A 16,885-nucleotide genomic window follows, 5' to 3' on the forward strand; every position below is an offset into this window, starting at 1 on the left:
GGATTTAAGGAAACAGAAACTGTAGTTAGCAGTATAGATGACTGTATAATTGTGAACAATGCCAAAATTAAGTTCAGTGAATTCTTTTACTTTTAAAATTTAGGACAGGAAATGCAATTGAAGTAAATGAACCCCTTTGTCAATGTTATTGTTGCATGTTGCTCATAAATAATTTGGTATACTTTAAAAAATTTTTAATTTGGTATACTTTTTATGAAGCTCTATCTGAATAATTTTTTTTAGTTCCTAAATAACCCGGAACAAGTTTTGCTTTTCCCAAGTAATTGCTGGACTGCTACTTCTCCCACCTCATCCCCAAAGTAAAGTTCAGGAAAATGTTTTTCTTTGCTTTAGCCACAGGAGCCTTGGTACCAGATTTATGCTTTATTTAATAACTCCCGATTGCGGAGTTCTGGTAGTGTAGTGGTTAAGAGCTCGCCTGCTAACCAGTAGGGTACTATGCGTTAGAACTGACCTGCCAGCAATGAGTTCTCGAGTACATTACACATTTGTAGTCTAAATTTCTGCTTGTTTTAATCCTTTCTTTCCTAATTTCCCTCGTAGGGTTTTTATTTTACCTTTTTTTGCTCTTTGCTTTTAAAAAAGAACCTCATTGGATGAGGCCGTTCTTACAAAATCTTTAATAAACTGAAGAAGGTTTTCCCTCAGTTTCACAAGTAATCAAAGAAATGCAAATTAAAGCAACATTGTGAGATACTTTTTATTGGAACTTAATAAATGAAATGATTATTGTGCTGACTAATACCAATACAGTGGAGTAGTAACTTTTTAAACTGAAGTATTTAGCTGGCACATTTATAAATGATACACAGGCAAAGCATTAGTAGGTGAATTTAGTGGGTGAAATTGTTTTGCTCTTGAGTAGATGATTCGTTTTTTAATGTTTATCATCCCATTCCCAAGTACCATTTTATATTTACATGCGTTACTTCACTTTTTTGTTTTTAAAAAGCTTCACTTATTCTTAACAACTCTTGCACTTTAATCAGAAAAATTAGCTCAGCTGGTCCTGTAAAGATTGGCAGCCTCAGAAGCCCTAGATTTACGGTTCTCAACCTGTGGATTGCAAACCCTTTAGGGGTCGAACGATCCTTTCACAGGGGTCGCCCAATTCATAACAGTAGCAAAATGACAGGGATGAGGTAGCAGTGAGAATAATTTTGATGGTTGGGGGTCACCATAGCACGAGGACTGTATGTTTTAAAGGGGTTGCAGCATTAGGAAGGTTGAGAACCACTGCCTTCGATGGATAGGGTCGCTGTGAGTTGGAACTGATTCAATGGCAGTGGGTATATCCTGGGAGAACTCAACATTGCAGTGTGGGAAACAGTTGAGTCAACTGAAAATTAAAATGCCTCTGATAAATATTATGTAGGATGTGTAAGACAAGTGTGCTGTAGAGGAGGTTCCGTTAAACCAGTTGTTTTTGTTTTTGGAGAGGGAGAAGAAGAATCAGGGTTTATTTCTTAAAAGATGAGTGAGACTCAGAGGAATTAGGTTGAGGAGAAAGGGAATGGGGAATTCAGTACATATCTTGTAAGTAGATGAACATAAGAACATCCAACATAAGAACATCCACCCTCTGGTGGATTTAAACTGTTGGCCTTGCTGCTCGCAGCCCAACAAGTACCCAGTACACTATACCCCCAGGGCTCCTACCTCAGCGCCACTAGGGCTCCTTAATTGGACTGAAGGAGTGAGCATGGGGGCTGCATTAGGAGAGTCAGAAGTTGTAGAGGAGGAGCAACGCCTGTGACGACAAGGCGCAGGACCTGGCCTCTGGGGAGTTCCAGTAGAGTTGAGGATGCTGAGCCACCTAGGATGAAGGCATTGTCCTAAGCCTTGAGGGGATAAATGCTTAAGCTGTAAGGTGCTCTTCTGTTCCCTTTGCCCACATTCATAGGTATTATGCTTACCTTTCTAGTTGATATTTTAGCTTTATTTTCACAGAATAATGTAAAAAGGAACATTATCTGCTTCCTCTTAGATATATTTCCTAACATAACTACTTAAGTTAGCGCTATTCTGATGTTTTCTGTCCTTCTGGGCAGTCTGTGCTGGCATTTTGCTGTCTTCCCCCCCCCCCCCCCAGTTAAGGGACAAAAAAACACTGTGAAATACAGAACAAATTAGAAGACACTCATCTTCAGTCCAGAGTGTGTGAAATATGCTGATAATTGTAGGAAGTGTTCACTATGGATCAGATACAAAGAAAGCAGTCACTGTGGCTTGGGAAAGATTTTCTTGTCTGTTTTCATTGGGTATACTTAAAAGTTGTATGATTTAAAATTTTTTACATAAGACTCAAATCAGTTTGCAAACTCTGATGCTTGGTAACATTTTTCATTCTTGAATTTGTCACCATAGGGACACCGGTGAGGTGGGGTGGGGTGACAAATGTAGTCTTTTGTGAGAGTTAGTTCATTATTAGCATTCCCCTGGAAGAGAACTGCTTTGGTGCTGAACACTGATGTATGTGTGTAACAAGGGCAGTGGTGTATCTTTTGGTTTTCTATAAACTCTATCTTTTGTGGTTTCTGAAGCCCGGCCTTTTCTTTTTCTTATTAGTTGGGATTTAATACATATCATTCCATATGTCAATCACATCAAGTAGAATTGTCCACTTGCTACCACAGTCAATTTCCACACGTTCTTCTGCGTGGACTCTGACATTGTCTTCTTTTTTCACCACCACCACCACCTCCACCACCTCCACCACCACCTCCACCACCTCCACCACCTTCACCACCACCACCACCACCACCACCACCACCACCACCACCACCACCACCACCACCACCACCACCACCACCACCACCACCACCACCACCACCACCGTACACCCCCCCTCCCTTATTCTACTCACTCCACCTTTCTTATCAGCAGAGGGAATCAAACGGAATCAGAAATTCTAAGGCCCCAGGGGATTTTTAACATGTCATTTTCCTGCTACTTCATGGCATTACTTTTTAAAGTATGCTTTTCTAAGACCTTGTCTTAATTGCAGCATATTTTATTACTTCAAATTTTGTTTTTTCCCCCACATGTGCACAAACTTTAGATTGTTTTGCAGGACTTCTAAAAATTAGTATGCTGTTGTACTAGTTTCAGAATTACGGTTTTCAAGAGCAAGAGATCAGAAGATAAGAAGTTTTCAGCCATTTCAGATAGTAAGTGAACTTTTTGCTAAGTGTGTAAGGTATCAAAAGGAAATCTTATTTGCACAGAATATGAAGTGGATAGTTTTAAAATTAATCTTGAATTCCTTTTACTTTAATAAATTGGGTCCATTACTGATTACATTTGTTTATTAATTTAAGAGAAATATTCTTCCAATTGTGAGTTTGGAAATGGAATTTTCAATGTATTGGTGGGAATGTTCTCTACATTTTTCTCACATCCTCTATATATTGAGTACTAGGAAAAGCAGGCAGTTTTCCCATACAAGTCATGCTTCTTGAAATTCTTGTAGAATAGGTTTTCTGTTTGACATAGTAGGTGTCAAAAAGTGGGTGAGAACATTTTTGTCATCACTGTTTACATGGTATTACAAGGAATCACAAAATACTGCTGTAGAAGAAGAAAAATTCTCTGTTAAGAATTATGAAAAAAATGAGATAGGATATTATAATAGTCTAATTTTCCTGTTTCTTTTTTTATGTCTTGATTATTTAAAGCACTTGTATTTCTGTTTTGAGGTCTCTGTATTTTCAGATCTCTTTTCTTACGTTGTTCTTAAAATCGCTTTAGAGGTTTCTACAAATGCCACTGTCTTTGTAATCAGGATCGTCTGAACCCACCTATGTAGAGAATTTTGTTTATGACCGACAGTCCAGGCTTGTGCGCTGTCCTGGCACATGGGGAGTAGCACAGACATTTGCCCTGTCTTCCCAGAATATGCCTGCAAAACAGTACTCACCACTCCTTTTTCCCTGAGAATCTTGAGTAATGCCAATGTGCTTTAAAGAAAAAAACCTGCTATACAAATTCTTCTTATTCTGACAGGGTTCTTTCTCAACACCCCTCCCATGTAAGGCCACGACGCAGGAATTGCTAATAGGAAGGTGTTTTTTTAGGGTTCCTAAGATCTTTAAATCTATTTCCAATGCTTTAAAATTTTTTTTATTTTACTTTTTCAACCTGAAAAGGAAACAAAGCCATAATAAGCCTTATTGTTGGTAATTTGAGAACACAAGCCAAGTTGTTGTCTGTGTTCTGTATAATTATATCGTTAAGTTACAACATTTATTAGACTTGGTATTTCTCTATGCTACAGACCCCATACCAAAGGATGGCTTTAAACGGAGCCACAGGGGTTGTATAAATCAAATATTTTCATGGCATTAGCAAAGCAGTTAAAATGATATTAAAATATATCTGAATGTGATAGTTGCTTGCCCATAGCACAGTAAGTTAATGTAGATGACTAGCTTATCACTTTTAATTTGATGTGTGATGACATTAGATATAAAAGCCCATACACTCTCTAGGTTGGCATTTCAAATATTTCTACACCAAAGACTTGTGTGGGCTGGCGTTTTGCCAAGCTCTTCAGATATTGGACTGATTTACGTGTTCATTTAATTCAAATTTACATAATCTAATTGGGCCTTTGGGTTTTTTTAAAATGGCCTTACGATATTTGTTCCAATGCATATATTAAAATGGGATGGCTCACAGAGCACGTTTTGATGGATTTGCTAATGAAATACTTTTGAAACTTGGACAAACTTGATTACCGAGGGACAATTTCACTTATGAGGCTAAAAGATTATTATTGTAGAGAAGAGTCTACAGTACTTGTTTTTAATGGTTTGAATTATTATGTTTTTATCTCTCATCAGTTCAAGTTCTTGTACTTGAGGGTCAGAAACAAAACTTTCAGCCTTTGTGATTTTCTGTGATTTACTAACTCTTGAAGAGCAAGGGGTTGCTTTTCTGCTATCCTATTTCATCCCTCCCCTAGGGTTTGAGTAAGGGTTGGAATTATAGCTGGTTAAGATAATTTCATTTTAAAGAAATTAAGGTTGTTTTAGCGTATTTTAACTTTGTGCCAGGCTTGCCTGTCGCAATGAGTAAGATAATAGAAAATGTTGGCTGAGGGAAATTTTTGTACCTTTGCTGCATTATTTAATGTTCTCTGTTTTGCTTCTTGCTTTTCTGATGTAACCAGAAAACAACAACAAAAATATTTCCAGAACACTCAGATTCTCACTGTTTCTAGGAAGTTTTATCAGTTAATTTTTTTACTGGAGTATAGAGCAAAATTTCTTCTCATTTGACTTCGCCTGTGGACAAAATGTTTCAGATTGGTATGTCACATCGTGGATTCAATTGCTTCCATGACACTTTTTGTTATCTAAAGCCCCGTTTACATATTTTTCAGCTTTTGAAGAAGAAAACCTTTGATATTGTTGTTTCAAGTCCAGAAAATGCTTTCATATTCTTTTAAAAAAAAGTTTTAAAAAATAAATAAAAAATGAAATAAGAGTATTATATATAAAATAAGGGTATGATTGAAAGATTATGATGGCATACAAGTAAAACATTCAGCAGGCTTAATTCTGCTGGGTGTAAATTTGATGAATGCTACTATTGTGCTTTAGTGGCAGGGACTCATCCTCCATTTGCTCTCTGTCCCTGAGGGTACCTGCTATGCCTCATGTATATAAAGGTAGTGACTGAAGCCTACAGATAGGCAGAAACTGTTAGATTGGGTTTTGAAATAGGGATTTGTGCTTCTTTGTGATTGCCTAAGTGTAATCCACACCAAAGTTGTGTTTTACATAATATCTTGGGTTCTTGATACACATCAAGCTTACTCAAAGGGAGGTTTAAGTCTGGTAAACTGTGAAAAACAGCAAGAATCATTTACCGTATATACTTGAGTATAAGCTGACCCAAATATCAGCTGAGGAACTTAGTTTTACCACAAAAATGGCATTAAAAATGTGATGAAAAAACTCGGCTTATACACAAGTATATATGATACATATATCTAGTTCATAATCTTAGCAGATTCTGTAGCTTTGGTGATTGAATGTGCACGATAACGTTCAGTGTTTGATTAAGCAGAGGAAATGGTGATTCAGGTTATTGCTTCATCTTTCCTCCTCTTCCTTGGTGTATAAAAACGTTTTTTATTTGGATTATATCTAGAATGGTGGTTATAATTTATAGCAGTGAGTAAGGTTTACTATTCATTTGGTTATTTCTTTATTCCACATTTGTTTACCTAGTGCCAGGAATAATTTGAAGTACTGTTTGATGCACTAAGAAATTGTTTTCCTTAAGCAAACTGCCATTTTGGGGTGGGTTTTGGCCTCCAGACATGGGTGTAGTAACACAAATCACCTTGAAGCTTTGTCACACAGTGCATGCCTGAGCCCTAACCTCAGGGATTCTGGGGGTGGTATATTCTGTGGAGTGTGAGCTCAGCATCTGTGTTCTTACAGGGCTTTCCACATGAATCTAGTGTGTTTTAACTTTTGAGTTTCAGGGGAACAAGACTAGGATGTAAATAGATAAGTGCACTTAAGTGCTCTAGGTGCTGTGAGAGAGAATGGCATTAGATACAGTCCTACGTTGCACCGCAAGAAGCCCTCCGTAAGATTAGAACCATCTTGAGTGGGAGACCTTGTTCTCTCAGGTGTTTTCAAGGAGGCTGACCCTGGAATCCTTAGAGCAGCACAAGTGAATTCCATTCTGGACAGACAGCAGTATGAACAAAGAGGCAGAGATATGAAACTGCTGAATTGTGGGTATTGTTGGTCAGAAATAGATGATTTTTATGCTGCATAGCATCTGGAGTTGGCTGAGTGGAGGCAGAGCCTTCAGTTGGAAGTTAGTCACACAATCCAGTTAGAAGTGATTCAGAGTCAAAGCTGAAGGAGGCCGAGGATTGTTTGTGAGAAAGGAGGTGGGGTCTTGGGAATTGGGTGGATTTTGGAGAGGTGGAAGAGAAGTGGCTACCCATTCTGAGGTTGAGTGTAGATCAGTGGTTCTCAACCTGTGGGTCACAACCCCTTTGGGGGTGTGTGTCAAATGATCCTTTCACAGGGGTCGCCCAATTCATCACAGTAGCAAAATTACAGTTATGAAGTAGCAGCGAAAATAATTTTGTGGTTGGGAGGTGACCACAACATGAGGAACTGTATGAAAGGGTCACGACATTAGGAAGGTTGAGAACCACTGGTGTAGATGATGATATATATGTTAGGCATCAAGGTGTGCAAATTCTAACTAGAATTTGCAGAAGATCACTGGGACAGGGAGTGGTGGTATAGCTGATGGTAGAGGAAAATGGGACGGGGGAATCGTAAGTGTTTCTGGGCCACATTTTTGGTTGGAGTTGGGCATGATGGTCTAATAAAGCCAATCACAGCTTTTATTTGGGGTGAGCTGAAAGAGGAATTATAGTTGCACCGAGGTTGGTGAAGGCGGGCATCGCTGTAGTCACCGTGCCACGTGGGAAGCCTGGACATACAGTCACATCAGGAGGAGAGATGAGCTGCACTGGAGTATCTGAAATGGCTGCTGTCTATCCCAGTCCCTTGAACCAATACATTCCTTTGGTTTGTGTGTTGAGATTTTCTGTTGTGTTAGGTTGTCTTTCCCTTGCAATTGAAAGAGGCCTAATTAGCACAGAAATGCTCATGTATGAAATACATAATATGTATATTGGTGAGGCAGAGGACTAGATGGTAGAAATCACAGCCATTTTTAGGTAAAGACTTGGAGGCTTGTGTTCACACCAGATGCCGTTGAGTTCCTCCCTCCCACAGTGAAGTAACACACAACTAAGGTTAAGTGACTTGCTGAAAGTCATACATCTGCTAAAGTGACAACTAAGATTAGAATTTAGCTCCCTGACTTTCAGCTCAGTAGCACTTAGAGTATCTTTCTTATACCAACACAAAAGTTAAGAAATCATGGTCTTAGGATGAACTGCTTGTGATTAAAGGACTACGTGATTTGTCACACCTCCTACCCCCTACCACCTTTCTTTTTGTTCGTTGAGTTTTGAAAACTTAGAGATATAGCAGTAAAAGGACTTTGCTGCTCTAAGAGCCTCTGTGAACACCTATTGATATATTAGGGTTTGAGTACGCTGGTTATAGCTACACAAATCTTTATTTTGAGACAGTCATAATTTGAGTTGCTTCAGGGAGAGAGATACTTATAAAGCAGTAAAACCCTGTCTGAATCTGGCAGTCTCTTCACTGTCTGGATGTGCTTGTAGAAAATGTCTCCCTAGGACCTTTAATTTTGTTCCTAAATTTATAACAGAGCCGCTTCTTGATGCTGTCTATTGCTCAGCGTCCTTTTGGTGGTAAGATTGTTATTACGTTGGGTAGGTGAGCTGTGGAGTGTATCCTGCAGGGAACCATTTATTGTTTTGTACAAGAATAGGTAGTGCTGAGGAATCATGTTTCATTTTGGGCATCAAATGGCCTCTTCCTTTAAAATATGACACTGGCACTACTTTTTCTTTGCTTTGAACAGAAAAACCAGCAAATACTCATACAACATGAAAAAGATAGCTTCTTCTTCTTCCAAGGCATTGACTTTCTTTTATTTGTTCTATGAAAAATAGAAATGAAGTTGTGTGCTACAGTCACCTGGTATATACCTAAGTCCAAATGATGAGAAGCACATGGGATTTGTCCAATATCACCAAGGCAAAATGTCCTTCTTTTGTGCTTAACATCAATATTCAGTTGAAAATATTGGGAAAATATAAGGCTGGGAATATCTAAACTCCAAACCAAATCTGTTGTTGTTCAGTCTTTTGAGAGTCTTAGGGACCTTATAGGGCCGAGTAAAACTGCTCCATAGGGTTTCCATAGCTGTAGCTTTTATGGAAACAGACTACCTGTCAAATCTTTGTCCTGCAGTGTGACTGGTGGTTTCTAACTGCTGAACCCTGGGTAAGCAGCCAAGTGCTTTAACTACTGTGCCACCCTTCCAAATGAAAGAAACTTGCAGAGAAATGAAATAAAAGCTTCATTGAAACGCTATATGAGCTAGTGTTTTGGATATTAGAGAAATTGTAAAGACGTAGACTTGCCTCCAAAGAAATGTTAAGGGATTTATTTGGACAAGACTTTGGCAAGTAATGGTGTTAATTATGGCCCACATGTATTGAACACTGAGGTGTTCCAGACTCTATGCTTAACTGTGCTAGCTTACTTAGTACTCAAGAGTCTTAGGAGGTTGATGGTATATATAACCCAGTGAAAACCTGAGCTTTAGAGCAAATCACTTGTCTAAGGCTCCTTAGCAAAGCTGTGAGTGACAGAGCTGAGACTTGGGCATAGGCAAGCTGATTCTCATGGCCCCACTTGTAACCATTTTGCTGTACTACCTATAGTTGTCTGGTGAGTCCAGAGTGAGTCACTAAAATTTTACTTCTCTTCCTACTAATTCCCACTGTTGGGAACATCTGAGGGCAGGGAATGACTTACCAGGGACAAGGATCAACAATTCCCTTCCGCAGATGCAGCATTTTATGCGATCCTTGAAACTTTTGTGATGACCTGGTAAAATTCTTTAGTTCTTTCATGACATATATTTAGAAATTGTTTATAAATATAAATATAAAGTTTTATTATTGCATGTGTGTGTATGCGTGTTCCTGTCTTCTCCACTAGTAATGTTACCCAATATGTGCTAGATTCTTCCTAATGACCAGAGACACATACATGGCGCTTTGAAACAGTACTGTAGGTTAGGTGTTGGGATGCTAACAGCAAGGTCAGCAGGTCAAATTTCCCAGCTGCGCACTCTGGGGTGGCTTCAAGTAAGCATTGACTCAGTGGTAGCAGGTTTGCTTTTGAGATATCTATATTCCCTAACCACAACTCTTTGGGGCAGATGAGGAAACTGAGGCACACTTGCCCAAGCTCACCCATGAGTGGCTAAAACCAGGATCAACCTTAACAACTGGAGGTGTTCCTCTCAATCAGAGGCTGACACATTATTTTCTGAAAATGGAAAGATAGTATTTAGGTTTATAGGCCAAACGACAAACTCAGGGATATTCTGTAGACAAGTAAGGAGAGGGGAAACACTTACTGTAATCGAGGAAATGAAAACTATAATAATAATGAAATAAAAATCTTTATAATGCAGACTAACTAATGAGAATGAGGGAGGATGGATAACATTTCACCTAATTGGGGTTCAGGGTTAGTTTAGTTTTCCCTATTAAGAAATTGCAAACATTCATCTGTGAAAACCATTTTTGGTTTGTGAAACATCCAGAAGCAGGCCGTGGGCCAGATTTTGCCTACAGGCTGTAGTTTACCAGTCCCTGTTCTTAACTGCTGCTCTTGCTACCCCTCACTGGGACACTGCTTTTCAACCCCTGGTGTACACAGTCATTTGGGGAGATTTAGATTTGAGTCTCTGCTGTCACTGTTCTAGGTGCTGGGGAAGCAGTGACAAGTGCTAGGCAATTTTTTGCCTTTATGGAATTAGCTGGAGTTAAGTGCTAAACAGAAAAAGCAGGACTGAGGCCTTAAGTTGTTGGGAGAATTGCAATGTTTAGAGTGACTAGGACAGACTTCTATGAAAGTTTGGAGCTCCAGTGAACCCCCTTCTCCACGGTGACATTCTCCCTCCAAACCCTGAGGCAACCACTGTTTTTCAGATATGTAGTATGAATGTCTAGACAAGGAGCCCTGGGCCAGCAGATTGAAACCACCCACCCCTCTGAGGGAGAAAGATGAGACTTTCTACTCTTCTAAAGATTTAGTTTCAGAAATCCATGGAGGCAGTTCTACTCTGTCCACAGAGTTGTTTTGAGTTGGAATTGACGATAGCACCGAGTCTGGTTTTTATATATGTCTAGACAATTGAAGAAGAAAAAACATTTTGTATTCAATATGATAACACATTTGTTTTTGTGCAGATTACTTTTACACTCAATGCTTTTTCAGATAGAGCTATATAAATGTGCATAGCTTGATCTCGTTTAGGTATCAGTTACTTAATGTTTTGTAACAAACCATCCCTAGTCACTCAAAATAACAGGTTTTTATTATTACTCATGCACCTATGGGTCAATCCGTGATTCTACTGGTCTTGGCTGCGCTTTCTCCTGCAGCTGTTGTGCTGGATGAAGTCAGACTCGACTTATGATGCCTCAACTGAGATACCTTGTTTCTGCTTCACATGATTTTATCCTGCTTGGTCTAGCTCAGTCTGAGCAAGGTTTACAAGCAAGTGCATGGAGTGTGCAAGACTTCTGCAATGTAGGTTTAGAAACCCAGACAGCATCACTTTTGCTGCACTTTATTGAAAGACTTTCCCAGATTTGAGGAATGCATTTCTTGATGGGAGGAGCAGCACAATGACATTGCAAAGCAATATGAGTACAGGGAAGGGAAAGGGACTGGCCATTTTTGCCAACAATCTGTCACAATTCATTTTCAGTAGTGTGTAGAATTTTAAGGTGTGAATATGACATGGGTTAGGATTAAAAAGAAAAAAATTTGCCATGGTTGATTTATTCATTGTTTTGATGGGCATTTTGACTGTTTTCAGTTTTGACAAGTATATTTAGTGTTGCTATGAACAATCTTATATGCATCTCTTTGTGCACATGTGTAAGCTCCATTAAGATGAGTGTATAGATATGTATATGTGCATTGTAAATAGGTTTTAATGTTTGCCATTCTCAAGGTGTGAAATGATATCTCTGAATTTTTATGTGTATTTTCTATATTATAAATGAGATGAAGCATCTTTTCCTAAGTTTATTTGCCATTGAGTTTATGCTGTGAACTGCTAGCTAATAATGTTTCTTCAATTTTAAATTTTATTTTACCTTTCATTCATTTTAGGGTTTAACACATAATCCTTTGTTGGTTATGTGCTCTGATATCTCTTTCTACTTTGTGGTTTGTCTTTGCATTTTTTCATTGACTTCTTGGTGAACAGAAGCTTTTAACTTGAATACTGTCTGATTGGCCTTTTATTTTACAGTTGGTACTTAAAATTTTTCTCTTCCTCAAGTTTATAAAGAAATTCTCTTATATTTTCTCAAAGTTTTAAGGATTACTTTTTCATATATTGATCATATACCAGCAATTGAATTTTGTGAGGGGTGTGAAGTAGGGACCTCGTTTTAAATAAATGGATTTCCATTTCTTCTGACCCCTTTATTGATACTCCTCCCCTTTTCACTGCATTCCTGTAATGCCAGGTCTGCCCAATCTTGAGTTTCTGTGTATACAGGGGCTTTGTGTTTCTTTTAATGCTAATATCATATTTCATAGAGATGCCATCCAGTTTTCCCTTTTGAAGGTGACAAGTTTGTTCAGTCATGACTGAAGTAGTACCTTCAAGTCCTTTAGATAATATTGCTAGATAACAGTGTTTTGGTTGCCCCCTGTATTCCAAGTAGTTTCTGTGACTCATTGGGTTTTGCTGTTGGGCTACAGACAGGCAGCTTAGCCGATCAAACATACCAGATGGTCTGTGGTGGGACGATGAATGAGATTATGTGCCCCTGTAATGATTTACATCCTAGGAGACCCTGTAAAGGACCAGTAAGATTTTTGGAATTGATTTGTGTGGTTTTTTAAAAAAAATATATATTCCAGGATAGTATAGTTTGTGCTGTTATGCATTACTTCATTTGATCTTCAGGACGGTACTAAAGGTTCGCTGGTTTTGTTATTGCTTCAGAGCAAGGTAACATGAAGCACCAGGCAGGGGAAGTTTATTTAGCTGGGATTATGAACCTAGGCCGACTGGCTTCAGAATCTTAACTCTAAACCACTATGCTTATTACTGCTTATTTGAATGAATTTCTAAATGGCTTTTCTAATTTGAAACATTTGAACAGGAGGGACACTTAGTTAACAGTAGCCTATCTAATGTATCCAATTGCTATTTATAAAGGAAATAATGATTAGAATGAGCCAGACAGAGACCAGAGAGAGTTTTTACAGTTTGAATTTTTAATTGTTGGGCTTTCTAAAATGGTCATCTTTTAGGGTTTTCTTCCTTATATCACCTCTATTGGGAAATGATGGTTGTTTTGGGTTTCTGGACTTCTCCAGTTTGAGAATAGGACCAGCGAACAGGGACATTTAAAACCACACCTTGTTCTGTACAAGTTGAAGCCTTGTGGCAAACCATGCATCAAGCAAGTCTGCCAGTGCCGCTTTTGCAGAGTGTGGGTGCCACATTGTTTGTCTCTCACCCTTCGGTCCTTCTCACAATGTTCCAGACTTTTTCCTACTGGTTTTGCAGACCCTGTGGACTACCCACCTGCTGAGGGGAGCGGATGGTGGGTTTGAGCCACTAGTGCCTAACCTACGGTGCCACCAGGGCTCCTTGGATGGCTGTAGGACAGTGCAAACATAATTTCTATATGGAAACCAAAGCACTTGTGTGAACTGCTTTATAGCGGTACTTGTTTTTTGGTGATGGGCTCTTCAAGGTCTACCTATACAGGTCAGAGATGTAGTGCTGGCCGAGTTCTGTTTTCTTTCTTTTTTTAAATTTGTCGTTTCTTTTTAAAAGCTAGATGCAGGGACTAGATATGGCTACTTACTGTGAGTAACCTAGGGGAAAACATTGTATTGGATAATCTTGTCTCTCTTGCCTCTAGGCAAGCCTCTTACTAGTACTCTGCCACAAATCTAGCTAACTTTTATCCTGCCGCTTATGGCTTCCCTGGACACTAGTTAATTTACATCAGCTCTTTGGAATTTACATCAGCTCTTTGACTATAAACTATACTTGGATTTTGTATGATATCACTCAAAGTTAAACACCTATAGCTTGCTTTCCTAAGAATATTGTAAGCTTTTTGTACAGAGGTGTGCAGAGGTGATGTACTTAATCATTCAAAATGTCTTTTAGCAGTAGCAATACAGATGCCTAATAAAGGCTTCTATCTTTTAATGTGGTTTGGTGGATAAGATCTGAGGTAATGGCATATTTTCTATTCAGCTTAAAATTTTTGAGCATTTCATTCAACAAAGTTAAATATAAGAGTACATATGCTTTGTTCAAAGAATTTCAGGAAACAAAAGATAAACCAGACACAGTTCCTGCCCTTCAAAGGCATAAACTAGATAGAACAAACAGTTTATATATATAGTACATGGCTTAGTTTCACAAAAGGAGGGACCTACAAATTTTTATCAATGTAACCAGGGAGATAAAATGTCTAGGTTAAAAATGGCTCAAAGTAGAATGTAGTAAGTTACAAAGTACTGGGTGGGCTGGAGAAAGGTCTTAAAAATGGCAGTAACCTAACAGTGAGTTGGCCTCTGACTGAGGTAGGGTTTTTGACATGTGGATTAGGATTGGAGGGGGTGTTGTATGTCAGAAGGAAGGACGGGTGTGAACATTGGGCTAATAGAGGGTCGCCCCCCCCCCAAAAAAAATCCCCCAAAAACCCAAACAAAACAAAAAACCCAAAGCAAACTATGTTTAGTGCAAAAGTAGTTAAATTAAAAAAATTATAGAGTAAAACATAAGTTTTGCCAGTTTGTGTAGGGTCTTAAATATCAGGTGAAGGTGTTTGGACTTAATTCAGTAGACAGTGGGGAGCCATTGAAGTTTTCTGAGTAATGTGATCTGAACCATGCCTTTGGGAGATTAATCTGGTAGCATTGTAAGTAATGAATGAACGGGGAAATGGAAGTCTTTTCTAGTGTTGGATTGCTTTTCTTGCTTTCCACATAGTTGTACTTAAACACAGGTAAGCTTAATAACACCGAACTTTTATTTATTGAATAGATAAAATACTGCGTGATCACACCCAGCTACCTTTTTTTTTTACCCAGCTACCTTTTACAACTAGTTGAATCCCTATTTACCTACTAGCTTCTGAGTCAGAGTTTTACCTTCAAGACTGAGTTATACACAGCAGATGGATTAATCTTCCAAATACAAAGCTCTGATGATGGCATTATATTACCCAGAAGGTATTCAATACTTTTCCATTTATCCCCTGAGTCAAATTTGATCTTTGTAACCTGGCTCTCAAGACCTTCCCTCATTTCCTCTACTATTACTACTCTTACCATGGTACTAGGCATGGTGCCAAACTCTGGTGATAGGATTAGTGAAAATAGACGGGGTCCCCATTTTTTACAGCCTGTTTGCTAGAGAGACAGGCATTCCCCTTTGAGCTCCTTTGCCTCAAACCAAGGGGCTCTGCTACTGATTGAACAGAGGATGGCAGTTAAAACACAGCACAGTGCCACAGGAGAAAGGATTTGGCCATCTCTTCCTGGATAGGTGGCTGTTGCTAAGTACTGTTGAATTGGTTCTGAATCATAATGTGTCAGAGCTAGAACTGTGCTCCCTCAGATGTTTACTGTGACTTTTGGAAGTAGGTCGCCATGCTGTTGTTCTGAGCTGCTTCTAGGGCAGTGGTTCTCAACCTTCTTAATGCCCCAACCCTTTCATATACTTCCTCATGTTGTGGTGACTCCCCCAACCATAAAGTTATTTTCATTGCTACTTCATAACTGTAATTTTGCTACTGTTATGAATCGGGGGACCCCTGTGAAAGGGTTGTTCAACTCCCAAAGGGGTCATGACCCACAAGTTGAGAACCACTGTTCCAGGTGAACTTCAGCTTCCTGTTTGCTACCACCCAAGGATTACATAGATTCAAATTAACATCCCTGAAAAGGCTGTACTTTTATTTCTAAGCGCCTGCCTTTTTTCAGTTGTCTTCAAATGTCCTTATTGCTACCAGAGTTTCATCTGAGGGTGGGTTTTGAAATTGTCTAATGTTTTCTGAAGATTTAACTAATAGAACAGTATGTCTTTTGATCTCTTGACTACTGCTCCATTAGTGTTTATTGTGGATGTCCAAGTAAGAAAAATTCCTTGACAACTTCAACCTTGTCTCCATTTATCATGATGTTACCAATTGGTCCAGTTGTGAAGATCTTGGTATTCCTTATATTGAGTTGTAGAGTATTGAAGAGCAAGAATGTTACTTTGAGGATGAAGGTGTGCGGACTCAAGCCATGGTATTCTCTCTTGCATCATATGCATGTGAAAGGTGGATATTGAATAAGGAAGACCATAGAAGAACTGGTGCATTTGAGTGGTGGTGCTGGAGAACCAGATTGAAAGTACCGTGGGCTGCAGAAAGGACAAACTGGATCTGTATTGGAAGAAGTAAGGCTAGAGTGCTCCTTATATATTTTGGACATATTGTTAGGAGGGACCAATCCCAGGAGAAAGTTACCCTGTTTAGCAAAGTGGAGGGATGGTGAAAAATAGGAAGGCTCCCCTCAAGATGGACAGACATAGTGGCGGCATCAATGGGCTCCAGCAATAGGGACGATGGTGCAGGACCGTACAGTGTTTCCTTCTGCTGTGCATAGGGTCGCTTTGGGTTGGAGTTGACTCGATGACCCCTGACAACAACAACGTTTTCTGAATGCATCATGATGAGTAATCAAATTGTCTGTTAATTCTATTTTAAAGTGAAATTGAGATATGACTTTACAGTAATCATTAGCTCTGAATATAACTTAAAAGTAAAAACAATGCTTGTGGGATGTGTTTGACAGGGTGCTCTAGAGAAACAAAGCCAGAACACTTATGATTATATATCTTAATAGATATAGATATATACAGCACGAAGGAATATAACAGCCAGTTAGTCCACACAGCGGCACAAAGGGCTCAGTTCAACTCACTTCCGCGAAACAGTTAATATACTGGAAGTCCTTCAACTCATGAGAGCTGTTCGGTCCAAGGTCGAGGAAGCAGACAGTTGAGTCTTCTGTAGAGTAATTAATGCAGGCAGTCCAACCAGAGGCAGCAAACAGCAGGGTGGGTCACCAACAGTCAGCCAGATGACAGAACC

The 16,885-nt window shown here is 39.1% G+C and overlaps 1 protein-coding gene across 2 annotated transcripts in view; it reads left to right on the forward strand.

The window, feature by feature from the left end:
• The window catches only part of POU2F1 (POU class 2 homeobox 1), a 239,499-nt gene that overhangs the window by 35,713 nt on the left and 186,901 nt on the right, over nucleotides 1-16,885 (forward strand). The gene's annotated exons all lie outside the window — the stretch shown is intronic.

This window comes from Tenrec ecaudatus, chromosome 1 (genome assembly GCF_050624435.1).
Source record: "Tenrec ecaudatus isolate mTenEca1 chromosome 1, mTenEca1.hap1, whole genome shotgun sequence".
Classification (NCBI taxonomy): Eukaryota; Metazoa; Chordata; class Mammalia; order Afrosoricida; family Tenrecidae; genus Tenrec; species Tenrec ecaudatus.